Genomic DNA, 20735 nt, shown 5'->3' with positions numbered 1-20735 from the left:
ATGAAGTGTGTGTAATTGTAGAATTTGTGTGTGTGTGTAATTAATATAATGTGGAACACAAAGACAAAATAAGTAAATTAAGCAAACAAACAAACAAATAAAAAATGAACATTAGTAACTAAGACACCTCTCAATAATGAAAACTACCTGTAATGGCAAAGCAGACTCACTCATTTTATTTGGGGTGCTCTCTGCAGTCTTACATGGCATAAGACAGCAAACCATCTTTTTGCAATAACTTTATCATGCGGTGCTGTGTTTAAGTGAGCACTGCCAGCCAAGTGTACCATTTTTTGGAAATCTGAACTGCTAAGTATCAATTCCATGTGACGCTGCAGACAGTATTTGATCTGGTTTTCAAAGTATAGTTTAACACTAACCAACAAGATGATGTCTTAAAACATAAAATTCTGTGATACGCTTGCATCTGTGATGGACTGCTTTCATGCCACGTACCACTTGCTTTCTTGGCAGAGTAGATATAACTCTCCTCTAGCCCTGAACAGGATAACTTGGATATCAGAAAAATCAATGAATGCTACTCTACATTCCTAATTGTAGTTTTGTTGTGTCCACTATGAATAACCACATCTCGTTTTAATTAACACACAATTCAAACCAAAAAATATCTAAAATTTAGGGAGGTCAACAGGCACACTGCCAATGTTGGAAAACATAAAGCCTCTGGGGCATTTCTTCTCTTGCTGAATATAGGCTCTGTCCTAGTCAGTCTTTCCGGGTCAACAAATGTTAAATAAATAAATAAAATAAAATAAAAACTTTTATATATATATATATATATATATATATATATATATATATATATATATATACATACACACACACACACACACACATATATAAATATATATATATATATATATATATATATATATATATATATATATATATATATATATATATATATTTATATATACAGAGAGATATACATATAGGAAAAGCAGGGGAAAACTCTTAAGGTGTATAAGTGAAAATACTCTTAAGCTGTATAAGTGAAAATAACATCAATATTTAAACAAAAATAAATACAGCAGGGTGCACAAGCTGTTATTCCTTAACTCATTCACTTCAATGGACTTCTGAAGGTTTATATTGTTAAATTCCAGTGATTGCATCCTGAGTTTTTTAACAAAAATAAGTCATGGCCTTACATTTCAAACAAATAAGGGTTACTAAAAAAAAAACAGAAAGGGCAAGATGTTCACCACAAACAAATCTTTACCACAGATGTGTTCATTAGATTCTAGGTCTTAAACTGGATTTTATAAGTCATACTAAACAATGTAAATATTAACTGTGTAATATTTTGTAAACAACTAAGAGAATCTCAGTAAACCATTGAAGTTACATGCACACCTTCAGTAGCATTCCGTTAATCCATCTGTGTGCTTCCATATGAGGTTAAGCAGTTATGCCTATATTACTCAGTTGTTGAGATACTTTAAAAACTGTGAATATTATGACAATTTAAACAAGTAGTATATAAGTAAGAATTACTCTCTTAACTAGAACTAGACAGTGGTCAGCTAGTGCACTTGTGTAGCTACTGGTGTAAGAATTAGTATGAAATCTTTCAATATCCTGTATATTACATGGTTTTGAAAATTTTAATACAAATATAGACAGGCTATATTAGATGTCCAGAGGCATCAGAAAGATGTAACTGCACTAACACTTGGAGGTGTGACTAGGTTGTAATGAGTAACTCCTTGTGCATCCATCTATATTCATTTTTATTTAAATGCTGAGGCTAATTTGACTTATATGCCTTACCATAATCGGTCTGGAAAATGGCTGGAAGATCTTGGACTCTATATATATATATATATATATATATATATATATATATATATATATATATATATATATATATATATATATATATATGTATATAAACATATACAGTTGATCGAGTTTTTAAAAACTCGAAATTCATATGGTCAAGCCATATGATTGAGTTTTTGAAAAGTTAAAACATTTGAATGGAGATCACAGTACAGTACGGCTCAGGAAATGTACCATTTTCCTCACTGTAGTGCGATCTCAGAGTTGGTAAATATCATTTCCAGTGGGTGTAGGGGGCTGTGCCTCCCTGCAAATACATAAAAAGGTAGATTTTTGTGGGGTATTTTTGATGTTTGAGTTTTCAGAAACTCGATCATATGGTCTGGAGCATATGAATTTAGAGTTTCTGAAAACATATTCATCTGAACTAGATATATATATATATATATATATATATATATATATATATATATATATATATATATATATATATATATATATATATATATATATATATATATATATATATATATATATATATATATATATATATATATATATATATATATATATATATATATGTATATTTATATAGCTATATGAGTCTACTTTGCATAATCGAATAACTCTTTGCAGAAACTCTTTTCGTAGATACGAAAATAGCAAACATTCAATAAAGCAAACTTCCACATCAGTGAAAAATTACACAAGGAAAGGAAGCAGTTGGCCAATGTTAGGAAACTGTCCTTTTCCCCATTGAACTTTGATCTCAAAATTGGTATATATAGTTGGGTAGTTGGGGGTGGGGTGGGTTCGGCATACTGCGGTGTGTGTGTGTGTGTGTGTGTGTGTGTGTGTGTGTGTGTGTGTGTGTGTGTGTGTGTGTGTGTGTGTGTGTGTCGTTCATAAGGTGGCCAAGTGCTTCCTTTCCTTGTCATATTTTTCACTGACTTCAACATTCACCATATTGAACATTCACTCTTTTCATCTCTATAAAAAGATTTTCGGCTAAGTATGGTTCGAATATGTGACATAGACCCATGTATATACATATATGCACACACACATACATCTATACAGTGACTCACGGAAGATGAGAACATGTACAAAAGACAAAAATGCAACATCTACCTTCTTACTAATCTCTGCCAAGATAGGGCACCAGCAGTCTTCCAGAACTTACATTCTTAGCACTGACCAGCTGACCAGTAACCAAATAGCCACTGACAAATATAGGGCTTCTAGTCTTGTTTATCAGAAGATCTGACAATGTGACGGTGCTTGTCCAGAAAACTTTACCACAGTGTGACGTTACTTTGTATATGTTAGTCTCAGAGTGCTATGTGATGTTATCACCAAAACGCACAAAAAGAACAAATGCTTAGATCCTGCAAAAATCATTCTGGCCTGGCTTTCAAATTATTATATGGTTCTTTGTAATACAAATTATAAGTTCTTAAAGTTCTGTCATTTACTGCACAAAACAATAACTGGACACATTAGTAATTTATGTTTCAGTTATTATTTGGCATAATAACCACAGCAGAAGGATGTACTTGAGGACATAGTAAATACAACTAGTTGGCTCTAACCATTTCCTTTGTTTAAGTGACTGCACATTTTATTTAAGTGTCTGAAGACAGACAGCTTACAAACTTAAGAAAGTAAACTAAAGTTTTAAATAAGAAAGAAATAGTATTCATAAGGCTAAAACAATAAATTATAAAACCACAGTATACAGCTCATGATTATGGAAAAAAAGTCACAAAAAAGCCTATGTCCTGTCCTCTTGTTTAGAGCACATAGAAATCCTCCTAAATAGGTGATATCAAAGAGACTACCTATAAGGCATTTCATATCACTCCAAGAAATTTAGTAATTTAGAAACCGGCATAAGAGAGGAACAAGACAAGCTGAAGAAAACCCATTACATATTTCTAGTCATGAGTGGGGATCCACTAGAAATCTCTGCTCAGGAGAAAAGAATAAGCACACCAAAGTTTATGGAACCAATACCTGTTTGTAATATGTAGTATCCAAATTATATAGCTCTATAGTTTAGATCAGGAGTCTTAAACAGAGTCCTTTCTGCAACAGGAAATAGGATCATTCATATGGCACTTAGTATCCTGGCAGCAAAATTTTAGACACAGTGCAGATGGTGTCGATCAGCCACTGAAAACCCCATTAAAAAAAAGAAAAAGAAAGAATTGTAGTAGTTAAGGCAAAAATATACAACAGCTTGCATATTAGTAGCCAGATCACTCTTTCGGATTAGATGTTTAGTCCTGGTACATTTCTTAGGATGAAAGTACAATGACTTTATAAAAGCAAATGTTTGCTCCTTTCAAGCTGCCCTGTTGTCAAGAGTGTCTCCAGTGCCCTAGTGAGCTGTGTGCCACAGAGAACTAAATCCCTTACTGTACCTCTTCTAATTCTAGATTGACTAATTAATGGGAAAGGATGGATGCTGCGGTGGTGGTGCTGCGGTAGCATTGTCGCCTCACAGCAAGATGTTGTCTCGTTCATTTCTCAGCTAGTGTGTCTTCTGTGTGGAGACATGCGTGAATGGGTGTTCCTTCAGGGCTGGCAATCTCGGCACATAAAAAAAAAATCTACTACCAATCATTAGCAGACAGGAGTTCCGCTGTGGCGACCCCTAACCAGGAAAAGCCGAAAGACACAAACAAATGGGAAAGGATGAAAAGCATGGGAATGAACATCTGATGCTAGCTTACTTATCTTGGGAGGTGGGAAGCAGCAAGGTCCTTGGCTGTACTGACATTAATGGGAGCTGAGTGTCATGAAGGGAGAAGGTTCACCAGCAACATAAGGCCTATGACAGAGGTGTGTGTACATAGTTGTCTATGCTGCAGCCAGAGTTAGGGAAACTGGTATTGTTGGATGAAACCATCCACTGTGATAGGGTACCAAGGAGAGTTGAATGCATGACCCTGAAGACTACCTGGATGATGGCATTCCACAACTAGCTCTCCTTCAAAAAAATAACTAACGGGCCAGAGAGTTCAACCAAGGGTTAATAGTCAGCAGGGGGTAAGTATAAAAAGTAAATGGAAGAAAATCAATCTCATCTCTTAAATTTTCAATTCAACTTGAATTCATACCACCCACAAAAAGATGAGAAAAGATAAGGAGCCTATAACAACATTTCAGTAGCATGCACTGCACATTCTTAGCTTTTTTTGCATTTAAATTCATTTGACTAAATTTCATCTGGCTTTTTTCCAACAAAGAATGGAAGGAAAACAGGCAGTGTTCAGATGCAGCAAAATAAGTCATTTGATTCTGAGAAAAATAGATGAAGAGCAGGATATAATCAGTATATCACCTTTATTCCACACTTTTCCCCACATATGACAGCTTCCAGTGGCAGCTCCTACATGTAAACAGCAGTGAAACAAAGACAGAGCCCTGAGGCACCATGAAATTCAGCAAAAACATTAGAACTAACTAATTAAACACTTTAAGATAAGAGGCAAAACAATCAAGTGCAGTGGAAGCAAGTCCACAGTGGGTTTGAAGGTACTTTATCAAGAAACCGTGGTACACTATTTCCAGTGTTACTGAGTGAAGAGATGAAAACTGAAAATGCCACTTAGGGAACTAAGTTTCTCAGTGCCTTGCCTACATTCAAAAGGAAAACTTCATGGATCAAGAAGATCAAGATATGATAAATTGGATTTTTGATGAAAATATACCTTGTTGTCTTGAACCTTACTAAATAAAGGAAAACATTTAGACAGCAATTTTCCAAGTAGGCTGGATCATGGAATGTTTTCCTTGGATGGGTGCACTTAGTGCATCTTTTAATAACAACAGACATTTACCCAATCTTAAACATGTTCATGCACTGTTGAAAATATCTGCACTCCAGGATTCCAAGGAAGGTATCGCAAGTTCAGTTAATCCAGTGTCCAACAAGTAACGTATTTTAGTAAATATGTGAAAAACAAATAAAAGAAGTCCTACTACTGCATTGTAAGAGCTGATTATAATTTGGTGAAAGGCAAGCATTATATGACTTGTGTGCAAATAAAGACATTAAGGTTTTAAAAGCAGAAAAATAACAGGTAATAGTGATTATGGATAGGCAACAGTATAACCCAAAATGTTTGAGCTTTTACTGAACAAAGATGAATATTAAGAAGTCATGCTGAAAGATGATAACATTGCATATAGTTCAATTCATTCAAGCACTGATGAATCATTGTCCACGGTGCTGATAGGCAATTTGTTAGCAGTATAGCAGAGAACAGGTAATGCTAGACAAAGCTTTGATTTTGCCTTACCTAAAATATATCCAAAAACTTTTTATGCCATACATTAACTTTAACAGTAAACAGAAAAGGAAGCAAAACAGAAGCCATTACCATATATATATTGACGTGAATACAAAGAAAACAGTTTGCAAATGTCAGCCTTATATTCAAGACTTATTTGATTTTATTTGAAAGATAAACAATATCAGTGTGTCACCTAATGATCTATTAGTGACAATATGCATCATATCTCTGCATTCAATGATACCAAGACAGACAGAGACAGAGAGAGAGAGAAACTGAGAGTTAAGTATGGTGGGTAGACCAATTTTCTTCCTACAAAAATCGTGACTTTTGACTGAAATGCTTGATAATATTTTACCTTATAACTTTTTGCATTTGAAGGCACAAACTTCAAGCAGATTACAGATGTGGCTATGAGGGCAGCAATGGCCTCCAGCTATGCAAACTTATATATGGCATCTTGTGAAGAGGAGCTTGTTTATAGTTCTTTTATGAGATAGATCAAATGTTGATGACAATATATTTCTGATATGGAATGGTAAGGTAGAAGTGCTGCAGGATATTATATTATATATGAACCAGGGAGACAATGTTTTGCAATTTACATGCACTTATGACATGGAAAATAGTATTGACATGGGGTGACAAACTTATTACAACTAAGTACAAAAAACTATTTCAAGTAGCAGTTACTTAAGTAATAACAACATGCGTCCCAAATAATTAAGAAAGAAAACAGTGAAAGGGAATATGGTTAGTCAAGGTTGCGTGACAGAATTAGATTAAACCTTTTCAAGCAGACTGAAATAAAAAATACAAGGTTTATATAGGAGGTTACCCACTGTCTGCAATGAATAAAGAAGCTGAAATAGAGAAAAACAGGTAAATTAAATATTTGTAAGTATGTGAGCATTATGTAGGACAATTAAGATAGTGTTACAAAAAAATGGTGATAAGTTGATGGCTGTGAAATGACATCATTAGATATGTAAAGTAATAAAGATGTTGTCAAACTCATTGAATCTTTTTACACAGCATTCCTTTCTTGAACCACATAATTAGTAAAAAGCCACTATTTGCACATAAAGGATGGAAATAATTAAATATTTGTTAGAGAAACATTTTAAACTCACAGTTAAGAAAGTTAAAAAAGGTAAGGTGCAATAATTTGAAAAAAATAAAACAATGTTTGTATAAAGGCCTAGATGCAATGATGTAGAAACACAAACATTATATTCTACCTGGTTTATTTTTCTGTTCAGTTAATAATGTAATTTATATTATTATTTACAATGAATTTACTGGATTTTACATTGGATGCATAACTCACAGGTTGCAGCACATGATCTATGAACAGACATATGGAGCGACTGTGAATAATGGCAAAATGGTTTCTGCAAACACTTATTAGAATATAAAGATGCTGTGTTCAAATTTTCTGGCCCTTGAAAACGTTAAGTGTACATATGAGGAGACATTTGCTAAAGAATTGTTAGATTGGAGAGAATATTGTTAGCAGTTAAAACCAGATGATTGACATTTCCTTGCTTTCAATGGGATGGAAAATTTCAAATGCTTTTTGAGAAAGAGCACTGGCTCAGTGAAATCTTATAGTTTTTAAATTAAGAGTTTGGTTATATATGCTATCAAGGGTTGCTACTGATGCAAGTTTTGAAGATTCCTATTGAGATGAACATGCTTACTGTATTATTTTAGTTGTGATTATGTTGTTTGTGTTCACTTCTTACTTTCTTCAATATGATGTATTGCTTTTGTATGCTTAGATTGTGAGAAATCTAGGATGTTCCCACGGAATATTGGCAATGAACATTTACAACTCTTAGAAAAAGTCTTTGCATTGCAAGGTGAACACTATACACTGATACATGTATAATTTGCTCCTGCACCTAGGATGTACGCCAAAGACTTAAAAAGTTGATAATTTGACTGAGCCATCTCAAAGGTGAATTTAAATTATTTGATTATCAAGTATATGTGCATTGGTAGGAGACGTGCATGCTGTTATCAAGATGTCATTCTTTAAAACAGGAACTGACTTTCCTGTTTAGTTAATTCCCCAGCTCAGAACAAAAACTGCTGGCAAGCGAAATGCAACTTTATCAAATTATAACACAGGACATACATTTCAGCTTTTATAAAACCGAGCATCAAGATACAATTTTGGATATAGACAGAATGTGCAATAATATTCAGCAGCAGAAACAAAAGAAATTGGATCAGGATCATAAAGAATATGCACAAGGTAGATACGGCTTATCCTAGTCCTCCTAAGTGGCAATATAATCCTGATCAAATCATTCAAGTAATCCTGCATGATTCAGGTGTTGAAAGCAATGAACATGTTAATGAACTGTTGGATAACAATACCCATTAGATCAGCCTTTACCATGAAGATCAGAGAGGATTCGGAACAAAAGGAACAATGAGAGTTATTCACAGTATACAATCCACCCGGGATGAATTGATATCACCCAAACAGGGAGTACAATTTCAGAGCATGGCATAGGAAGAAATGGTAAATTATATAGCATTTATGGACAACACAGAAGAAGCTTGCACTGTTGTTTATAATGCTACACAAGATTTTAAAGTTTATAATTTTAGCAGTTGTGATATTAATAGTGAACACACTGAGTAGTTTAACAGATGCTATACTTTTGTTCCCACTAAGTGCATGGAACTTACAAAAATTATAGAGGAACTTAAATTTTTTATTAGGAATTTAAACCTGACAAAATGAGATCTCATCTACTAGTTTAAGTGTTCTTAGTTTTTATAACCCTGAATTACATCCAATACTGCAGAAGTTTGAGACAGTTTGTGAAAAGGATTTAGATATATCCAGAGTCAATGGATGAATACTGAAATGGACAATCCTAACAAAAAACAATATCAACTTATTAAAGAACTTCAACTCAGTGTGCAACCTAGAATTATGTGCTCTGATAAAGGTGGGTGTGTTATAGTTATGAATAAAATTGATTATGAACAACAGATGGTTGACTTGCTGCATGAGGAGACATATGTGGAAGCCTTAATTAATAAAATAAATATATCTTATAAGAACATTGATTATTTCTTGGAAGATATGATGAGTCAGGGCCAGATAACCCCTGCTGACTATCAGTGCATGTCAGTCAAATTCCTGACTATTCCTACCATTTTTGGACTGCCAAAGATTTATAAGTCTATAACTAATCCCCTCACTTTGTCCCATTGTGGATCAAGTAATACAAAAATGAACCCTATTGCAAAATATATTGATTTTAAGTTGAAAGATTTAGTACTAAATACTTCCCATTTGTGCAAGGATTCCTGGGACTCTTTATATTGAGTTAACCATTTGGAGTTCTCCACTGATGTAATTTTCATTACCATTGATGTTAAAATACTTTTTAGCTGTATCCATCACCATAGAGGGCTCAATTGGTTTGAAGAATATCTTGCACAGAACATGGGTTGGAGTCAAGACATTACTAATATGTTGAATCATCTAATAGAAATGGTGCTCCATAACAATTATATTTTCTCTCGAGACAAATATTTTAAACAACTAAAAGAAAGCAACATGTGGGCCATTCCACACCAGTATAGTTATGGCAGTTTGGAGTGTCATTATTTGTTTCAGTGTGAATATTATACCGAAATTAAGATGTATACTTAGTACTGTGATGGCATTGTTTTATATCCTGGTCTGGTCCAGTTGAATATACTGATGGGTTTATGGAGTATCTTATTAATACAACTATCTTTCTGAAATTTAACCATGCTATAAGTACAAGTTCAATTCCATTTGTGGATGTATTACTAAGGATCTAGTTTGGGATTTTTTTAGCTAAAATCTGAAGGAAGCTTACATATTTCAATAGCTCCCTTCATTTTAGTAGCAACCATCCTTTTCAACAGAAGATAGAGGAGATCAAAGTTCAGATGGTTCAAGCTGCACATATTGTCACAGATTTTGAAGATTTTTTGAAGATCGTAACAATCTTTCACAGATGTTCATTAATAGAGGCTATCTGATACAATTTATTGAATTGATTCAGAAAGAAGTAGTGACAAAACGCAGGCTGGAGTTTATGCTCCTCTATTAAGTAAAGTTAATGAGCATGGTGGTTTTCCATCAGTTAATGGTCACTCTGAAACAATTCAGTATCAGTTACCATAAAATAGTGGCATTGATATTTCACATATTAATAATGGGATTAAACATAGTGGCCATTAAAAGATGTGCTCCTCACCATTTGTTATGACTTATAGCTCTGATAGTAATAACATCTGAAATATTATTAATAAAAATTGGCAATTGATTAAGAATGACAGGAATCTATATATGAAATATTAGGTGCTCACCCTAAAATCATTTTTAAATGAGGTACTAATTTTAAAAACATATTTGACAATATTTCCAGAGCCCCAAAATCAAGTACAGGAAAGATGTCAAAGTGTGGGGCCTGTTCACTATGTCAATATATATACTGTAGTGAAGAGGTTTGCCTAAATAGCAAACCAATACAAAATTAAAAGGGTGGTACAATTATCATTCATCTGGAGTGATTTGCGCTGCATTATTTGCCCGATGTTCTGCCTATTATATAGGAAAAACAGAAAGAAAACTTAAGCAGCATATTTTTGAACATTTATATGAAGTTAGAAAAGCCAAATACACCAATGCACTGTACAGACATACTGCTATTCATGATGAACATAGTTTTACTTTTATTGTTTTAGAAAAAGTTGATATTTCTCCTACAGGTGGACCATGGACTATCAGATTACAGCAGCGGGAACTGTGGTGGCAGAAAGATCTTAATGCCATGCAGTCTCCCTGTCTCAATGATATTATTTCCATTTCTAGTCTTCATAAAATGAAATAATATAATAAATAAGATATAACAATACAAATTAATAATTTAATTTATTATTCTGAATTAATTTAAATATCAATATTTAATAATTGTATATGGTGTTTTATTTTATATATGTTTATATTTATATTTATTTATTTAATAAGTCATGTATATAAGGATAAACGTACATTATCCTGTGCTATATGCTAGTGTTTTAATCAAGTTAATACTAGGTAGTCAATAATAGTAACACTATTTGCTTTTTTACTAAGTTGATACTATGTAGTTAAAAATTGTACGTTCTTTCTTTAAAAGTTCTTTCAATATCTTTTTGGCTCCATATTCAAATTGGTCATGTGATACATGTATTTGTGTATTCCCTTATTGTTATATATTGTATTAATTCTTTATGAAAATCCGAAAAAAATCTCATAAAAAGTTAGTTAAATTTTGAGTCAAAAGCACTTATCTTGGATATTTTAATGTGGATTTTTTAATATTGGTTCAATAAATATCAGTTCACTGGGATTTTGCTTGTCAGCAGTTTTCATTCTGCAGTCATTCCATTTTTTTTGTTTTGTTTGCAAGTAGTTTAGCAATTCCCCAGTTCATCCAAAGGTTTGCACTTTTATACACTGAGACTTAAAACAGTGAAGTCAAGTAAGTTTCTTCTTTTCCTTTCTGCCTTATTATCTCAGATGTAATAAAGTTAGAGATATGAGAATCACACTGTTTTATCTCTTCCTTGTGTTATGCAGAATTTAGGGACTTCAAATAGATTTTTTGTCAGTGGAATGTGGGCCAAAAGGTGGAGAAATATAGTTATACACTCATGTTGGTAGTGTTCAGGGACCCATATGTTGTGGAGTATGGAATAGTGAAAAGGTCATATCTGGTTATTATTGATAAGACTTGTTTGAAACAAGAATACCTTTCTGCGTTGATGTTTCTGTCATCTTTTCAGGCCTATTGAGTGCTGCCTTTTCATTCAGGTAAATTTCCCTCTATCTTAGGGTAACAAGGCTCCACCACCTTACAAACTTTTCTTTCCAGTGTTGTCCTTCTACTGCAAAGGGTGCCTCAGGACAAAATGCATTTATGAGTTCTACTTTTTATTGGCTTTCACATACTTGCGTTGAAAGTTTGTCTTTATTTGAATTTTCTGCTTCACACGAACATAAATAGACTCAGGAGTCTGCCTTTTCCTGCTAAGTTCATTTTTTGGTACTCATTTTGCTTTGGTGTCCTCATGTAGGTGCCATACATTTTAGATCTCAGTTTTTCTACAATTGTTTCTCAAGGGCTTCTATGATGACTTTTGTCTTGTATTGAATGTTACTTCAGAATTTCCTGTTGGCTCACCTTCAAATCCTATACTGACATTGCATACATTTTTAGATTGCTGTAGCTGTGTCACTGTAGCATGTGTCTAATAAATTATCTAATTACTTTACTGTCTAACCACAAATGGATTATAGCTCCTTTATTGCTTCTGTACTGATTCCTTTCTCCTGGTTTTCATTCTATACATCTATATATAGAGTATCAAAGCCATCCTTCCCTCTCATTCATATACTGACTGTGTGTAAAGCTGTTACTCTGCTTCTTTCCACTTAAGTGTATCAGCCAGCCATACTATGCCTATAGATTTTCCCTCCTCCTACATTTCCCATAATGCATGACAATGGAGAAAAGCATTTTCCTAAAATTACACCATTAGTCACAAGATGAAAGATTTCTCCTAGAACTGTCAACATTTCCACACACATAAGAGGATATTCTTTTCTGTCACTATGAATGCATATTACCTGCACTTTTTGGTTGCTACTAATCTTATACACCAGGAGATATCTAACAAGAGTAATGATAATGATATTAATAATGATTCCAGAATTTAGAAGAGATTGAACAGCTCTTCCTTTTAAAAACTCAGTAGGCTTCACTAGCTGCAACATAATAACATGATGCCTCAGTTTTCCCAGATGGTATTTTATTGTATACCATAGGAGCAATATCATTTAAAGCATGCATTTCAGTTTTCTCATTTCTTCTAGTAGCATTCATCAGTGTTAGTAGCACAGAAATTCACTCTCTTGACTCCTATCCCTGCATTTGAAACAAAGTAACACACGACCTGCTCTGTTTTGTTTTATGAAAAAGAATACATCTCTTACTGCAGTTTTAGACTTAGATAATTCAGTTACATTGTGTGAATAACTAATAAGCATTCCAGTACAACTACGGGTCTGTCAGATTCCTCGGATCACTTTACAGTACCAATTTTCTTACATTACTAGGCAAACCTCTTAAACATTTTAACTGCTTGACTTCTACAATTTTCAATTTACTGTTTCTATCAAGTTTGTGGAAAAGCTTTCAAATATTATTTAAATAATGCACTTGTTCTCTTACCAGTCTGTCATCATTAAAAGTCCTGTGATAAAATTTAGTGTTTGCTCTTCAGAGATTATACTAGCCCTGGTCAAACATTTTTTCTTAAGCTCGGTATTGTTTATATAAACAGGTCAATCTATGCCCATACACATTTTTACTGCCTTTCTTGTCAGCTGAAATTATAGAATGTTTGACCAATCTGCTGAGTCCCCAATCCACCAATCAGGATTCCAGGCCATCATTCCTAGTTTGCTTTTTCATAGTATGCAGATTACTGGAGTTAGAATCTACCTTGCCTAGCACAATGAGCTGTTGCTGTAGTTGTACTGACAGTCAGCCCCATCCTGTGACTCCACAAGTCTTTGTAGTAAACCCTCAATAGGTAGCGTCACCAGGAAACTACACCAGGAATAGAATTATAGTGCTGAAGGGAATTAATAGTCCATAAGTGGTTTATACATTGTAGCAGTACTATTGTGAAGATTAGTACAATGGTATGTCTCTAGCTACATTGTCCACCAGTGCAAAGTCCAATAAGACTCTGGAGACAGGACTTGCATGTAAAAAAGAAGTTTACTTTCACAGAGTCACAAGAAATCAGAATATATCCCAACTGGCTTGAAACAAAATGGTCACAAAAACAGAAAAAAAAAACAATAAAAATGATCTAGGTTCAAAACATCTGTGGCATGAAAAATAAAGAAACAGCAAAAGATGTCATGAAAGAATGTTCTGAATTTATTATACCAGTAAGCACTTTTGTTCCCTAAAGGAGACTTCATCAAACTGGTTAAAATATCACATAAAACATATTCAAAAACAAAAAAACACATGATAAAACTACCACATAATGAAGCTTAGTCAATACAGTCATTGTTTAACCTTTCTTCTTTAGCAACATTTTAAAATGCAAATTATCATTAAGGCCAGGAACCACTATGGAACTCAAATAAACTGAAAAAAAATGGACAATCACCTCTGTTTTCTTTTTATCAACAGTACAGTCTCTTAGAGCAAATGTAGTAATAGGTTGCAGCTAAAAGTCCCAGGCTGTAGGCCTCATCCAAGCTCTTATTGTAGCTCTATATTCCAGATGATTTCTTGAAGTATAATACACAGTTGACCTTCAACTGGGCACTCACACTCCACACCACTCAGTTTCCTAGACAACCTCCAGCTCACCCACTCTAAGCCTCTAGCTAAGGAACTAACTTTCTGAATCTGTTAAAAGGCTACATCTTTTTATACAGGATTAAATGATAATAAGTATCTTGTTAAGTGGCTAATAGAGAATGCTTGCTGGACTATGCTGTGGGAATGTTCCCATACACTGTACTGTGCAACACATTTTAAAGATGCATTATCTCATTACTACAAAAAAATGCTACAAATTATATATGAATGTGTGTGTGTGTGTGTGTGTGTGTGTGTGTGTGTGTGTGTGTGTGTGTGTGTGTGTGTGTGTGTGTTTGTGTGTGTGTGTGTGAGAGAGTAATAAAAGGTATTACTATTAAAACTATAAACACTGTGCCCAGCCTATTTTTTAAATGGTAGCTAACTGACCAAAAAAACATCTGCTTTGGAAGAAAAAGCTTGTAATTTTGACAGTTACTTTGAAAGGCTTTCATTAATGTGATCCTACTCCTCCTGCAGCTGTTTAGTATGCTGCTGAAATTGTATTTCTGTTTTGCTATTGTATGTGGCTTTAATATATATGGGCAGCAAAGGTATAGCTGTTGAAGAAGCTAGTGGTTTTGGAGATGAAGTGCTTGAGGTGGGTGATATGATACACACTGTGGGGCAGAAGAAGAACTGATGATATCTGAGCAGAAGCCCAGGTAGTGTCAACTGCAGAGAAAGTCAAAGAGAGCAGACTGCAGTTGTTTTTTTAGACACATGTGCAGGAAAGTAGAAGATAATCTGGTGAAGAAGATTTAGGACAGACATGAAGAAGGTAAGAGGAACTGAGGGCATCCTGCAAAGAAATGAATGAACTGTGTGAGAGAAGAACTGTGACAATCAGGCATGATTGTAGAAGAAGGTAGATACATGGCATTGAACTAAGTGAGATGGCAACAGTTGTTGGGATATCCTGACCACTGTAGACAAATAGGAAAAGGGGTTGATGATGATGATGATGATGATGGTGATGATGATAATGATGATGATGATGGTGATGATGATGATGATGATGATGATAATGATGATGGTGATGATGATAATAATGATGATGATGATGGTGATGATGATGATGATGATAATGATGATGATGGTGATGATGATGATGATGATGATGATGATGATGACTTCCAGTACATTGAAGAGACAATCACTTTATTCTGAACCTTTGAAAAAGGCATAAAAAAAAAAAACTTTTTTTAATAGGGGACAAACTTCCATCACCGGTCATACCCCTACATCTTTAAAATCACTAATTCCAAGACTGCACCACTGTGAGGTTAAAGGGGAACTTCTTCTACCCAAATGTTATGCAGTGTAACTGTTAACTTTGCCAGCAAGGATGCAATGATACTCAACAGTCTCACCAGTTAACATTTTGACAAAACTTAACTTGACCAGCTGAGGGGATCCTGTGTGCATGTCTTGCATGTCTATATGTGTTGAATGTATGTATATGTATGTATGTATATATATATATATATATATATATATATATATATATATATATATATATATGGCTCCTGGTTGTATATTCGAATGTACAGTTCATCGAACTGTATTTTGTCGAACACACTTTAGCGAAAGTGCATTTTGTCGAAAATGCACTTTTGCTAAAGAAAAAAAAAAAGCAAAAACATGCAGTTTGCATGTAACATCAGTTTTACATTAACATTTACTATTGATGTACAACTAAGGAAACTCTTGTGATCATGGTACAGTGGCGATAAGGGAATATTCCCTTTTCTCCACTGTAGTGCGATCTTGGAGTAAGAATATTAAAGTGGGGGGTACTTTTTATTTTTTTGTTTGGCAAAAGTTCATTTTCAATAGAATGCACTTTTGCGGAAATGAGTTATCGAAAATACTATATATATATATACATATATATGGGTCTACTTCAGATCACTAAAATCCCATTTCACTGACTTTCATTTCACTGAGACCAAATCACCTAAATTGCACAATACTGACAACTCATTCACTGAATCTCATTTCACCGACAGCTTACAATGCTAAATTTCAAAACACTAAATGGGAAGCTATAGACAAACACACTCACAACACTAATGATTACCTCATTCCACAACTTAAAAACTACTTACTTATCCTCTTAACAGAAAACAGAGAATATAAAACCAAACTAAATGCGGGGCTATGCCCTCCACCCCCCAAACATGGGGGAGTTGTGCCCTCCACCCCCCCCAACTATATATAATAACTCCAGGATTGCACTGCAGTTGGGAAAAGGGCATATACCTTTTACTTGGATCTTCCACTGACACATCAAACTACAGACCCATAGCTATACTATCTCCTCTAGCCAAAATCATGGAACGCTGCATTCACAAGCAGCTCATTACCCATCTTACTCGAAACAATCTCCTGTCTCACACCCAGCACGGCTTTCGCCCCCATCACAGCACAACTACTGCTCTCCTTTCCTTTGTTGACTCAGTTAACCACAATCGAAACAATAAATTAATAACCTCGGCGCTCTTTCTTGATCTATCCAAAGCCTTCGACATGGTCAATCACCAACAGTTGATCCACACACTGGAGGCATACTACCTTAGCAAGACTACCATAGACTGGTTTAATTACTACCTTTCTCATAGAAATCAGGCTGTTCTATGGGAAAATAGCTTATCCGACCTACTCCCCACTAATATTGGTGTTCCCCAAGGATCTATCCTTGGTCCTCTTCTTTTCTCCATATTTATTAATGATCTGCACTCTATCATTCCCAAAGCCACCTGCATACAATATGCAGACGACTCCACCCTGATCTGCTCCGACAGCTCCCTCGACAAACTCCAAGTTGCCACCCAAAACTGTTTTTCCCTAGTTGAAAAATGGTTCTTGGTACTAAAACTCTTACTTAACCCATCCAAAACCAAATTACTTCTGTTTTTCCCCACTACTTCTACCCCTCAAGGAAATGAATCTCTTAGCTCCAACCACCCCATCTTTCACGTGACATCCAATAATGGGACCATAATTGACCCTGTCTCCCACACCAAACTACTAGATGTGACCATAGACCACAAGCTTAAATTTGATACTCATATCAACCTGACCATTAAGTCGGTAAACAAGAAACTAGGGTCCATGTATAGAATTAAGAACTTCCTAACCCCACACACTAAATTAACCATTGCCTGGACTCACCTCCTTTCCACACTACTCTATGCCTCCCCGATATTCTCCTTCCTTAATAAAAGAGAACTCAGCAAACTATCTACAACCTATAACCACATAGCTAGATTTATAACAGGAATGCCCTATCGTACACACCACTGTAACAATCTCAGAACATTAGATTGGTTAGAACTACCTAACATTCTCAAACTCAATCAACTCATTGAGGCATTCAAAACAATCCACCATCCTGACAAAACCCCCTCAATGACCAAAATATTCACCCCCTACTCTAACCTTACATCCCTTAGATCATCCAAAAGCTTACAAATTCAAATTATTAAATCTAACAATTCAGGAGGTGAAGCACTCTATGCTAATTCCATTGGAAAATCCTGGAATGCCCTCCCAAACAACCTAAGACACGAGACCTCACTCTACCAGTTCAAAAAACAACTCAAAGATCTACTAAAATCCGAATGGTTATGCCCATGTTCTAATCCTGATTAATAGCAAACATCCCACTACTACCTAATTTCCACCCAATCCAAAATGCAAGGGTCTTCATTGTAGTTAGGATACTCCAACTACCTAAGAATGTTTTACCTCTTTAAATTATTTGTATAACCCTTTTACTTGCTCATTTGACTTTGAATGTAATACTTTCTATCTGATCTCCTGTTGTTTTTTGTCATAACTACCCTCTATGGAGCTTTTCTCCCCGGGCCTCTACTGAAAATGGACATGTATCCAGTTAGACTAGCCCGGTCAACAAATGTAAAATAAAATAAAAATAAAATAAAATAAATAAATAAAAATACTTGCCTCACAGTATGCAAAACACTACCAGTACTGCTGGGAATGCACAAAACATCCACCAGGTTACTTTAGATACTTCCCATGCAAATGTAAAGATACATACCAACATTTAAAAACACTACAACACCACTTCCTACATTACTATCAGTATTCTGACACTCAGCACTGTAAGTTACAGAAATTATTTCTATCACAAACAAGTTAAAGGTGAATAGAAACCCACATCAGGTCTATAACTTCCAATTCAAGTGAAATGAAATTCAGTCAAATAAATTTCCAGTATTTTGAAAATTAAGTGATTTGGTCTGAGTGAAATGAATTTCAGTGAAATGGCATTTGAGTGATCTAAATTAGACCTATAATATATATATATATATATATATATATATATATATATATATATATATATATATATATATATATATGCATACATGTATAAATATATGTGTGGGGTCCATCGGTTTGGTTGACAGGGAGTGTGGATGGCATTTGTTCAATCAACTGCATTTTGTCAGCTATATAGATAGTCCACAGGTGTGTGAGACTGACAATCCCAGGTAGGGGAATATTCCCCTTTACTTAGGATTGTGTGATCTCAAAGTTAGTATATATATATTTAACAGGGTATGTTGGGTGGGGAAGCCCACCCCCACATGGGAGGATATGTATGTATTTATTTATTTATTTGTTTGTTTGTTTGTTTATTTTGAAGTGATATTTGCCATCTTCTAGAAGCAGCCTCAGTGCATGTATACTAGGAAGTCAACATTTCAGTTTTTGATATAGAGTGGTTTACCTTCAGGATGTCGACATTCATGTTCGTCGACCAACTGAATGTAAAGCAAGCATATACACACACATATTTATCACAGGACAATTTAGCCAGTAAGTTGTAATTTTTTTGTAGTTCTTTGGTGGAGAGCTGTAATGCATGTTAACATAGGGAAAAGTGGGCTTCAGAGCAACAGTATCCTTTGAGGCAGAGAATTATGAACACTAATTCACACTCCAAATGAGAATTCAACAGGATCTCTTAATACATTGTATCAGAAATGAAGAAGAGATCAAGAGGTATCAGTAGGAATATCTGCTATGGTTCCTTGCATTCAGGAAGTCCAGGTCTGTCTTGTGGAAGCATGTCAATCCAGTCCAATAAGAATAAAAGAGGAATAGTGATACTAGAAAAGATTTGGGCTGTGTATATGCAAAAATTATTCAACACCTTAGCCATAAGGGGAAATTTGGAGATAAGATGGTAAGTCTCCATGGCACACTGGTTCACTGAAGACTTAACTCATTAACACCTATGTGGTGCGGAATGTTGCACCTCTTACAGCCTAAAGACATCCTTGCATTCCAGAGCATTTTCTGAAAAATTATCTTAAAAAGCACAATATAATCAAGGCATTTCTATTGTGCAACATCCTACACTACCAGTCTTAGTGTAATTTTATTAATAAATCTTTGACCTTTCTAATACCTACCTCTTAAAAGCTGGTAAGTCACTTAGTTAAAAAGTCAGACCCAGGAAAGGTCTAGATGCCATAAGGAGCTATGGGTGTTAACTAGGCGTATACAAAAATATGCTATTGGCTTGAATAAGTTGAACATTATGGGCAAACGTTTTTTTCTGTCATTTCTTTTTGCTATATCTATGTTCTTATTATGTGAGGTGGGCTTTCTGATTTAAAAATATGCAGTTTTTATTTACTTACATCAGTGAAACTATATTTAAAACGTTTAATAGTTACTTGTATTGTCTACATACTGAACAACTGTTCTATTACTTCTTGAATCTTTGCCATCTGGCTCCACCTTCTGATGATGTAGCCATGGGTAGGCATGTACTCTGGTGCATATTTCAGTACAAAGTGATGTAGAATACAGCATAGTCATTCAGACCACAAATCAATAAATAAAGAATCTCTGTGCTTTAAACTACTAAATTTCAGAGACTTTTCATCTCTGTCAGCCAAACTCAATAACAAAAAAAAAAAATACTTCATGTTTCCTAAGGCACTAATCAGAAACAGCTCCCACTGCCAGAACTCCTAAAGCTAGCATCCACTGTACTAAACCTGCCACTATTCCATTGCTGCCGACTTTGGCAATCTCTCCCAGTTCACCTAAAAGAAGGTACCCACTACTCCAAATTCAGAAGGAAACATTTTTCTAAGTCAATTAAAAAGTTTATAGAACAACAAGCATTTCATCAACATGA

This window comes from Protopterus annectens, chromosome 6.part0 (genome assembly GCF_019279795.1).
Source record: "Protopterus annectens isolate FY-2018-M chromosome 6.part0, PAN1.0, whole genome shotgun sequence".
In the NCBI taxonomy this organism is placed as follows: domain Eukaryota; kingdom Metazoa; phylum Chordata; order Ceratodontiformes; family Protopteridae; genus Protopterus; species Protopterus annectens.
Note: the sequence above shows the minus strand (reverse complement) of the source record.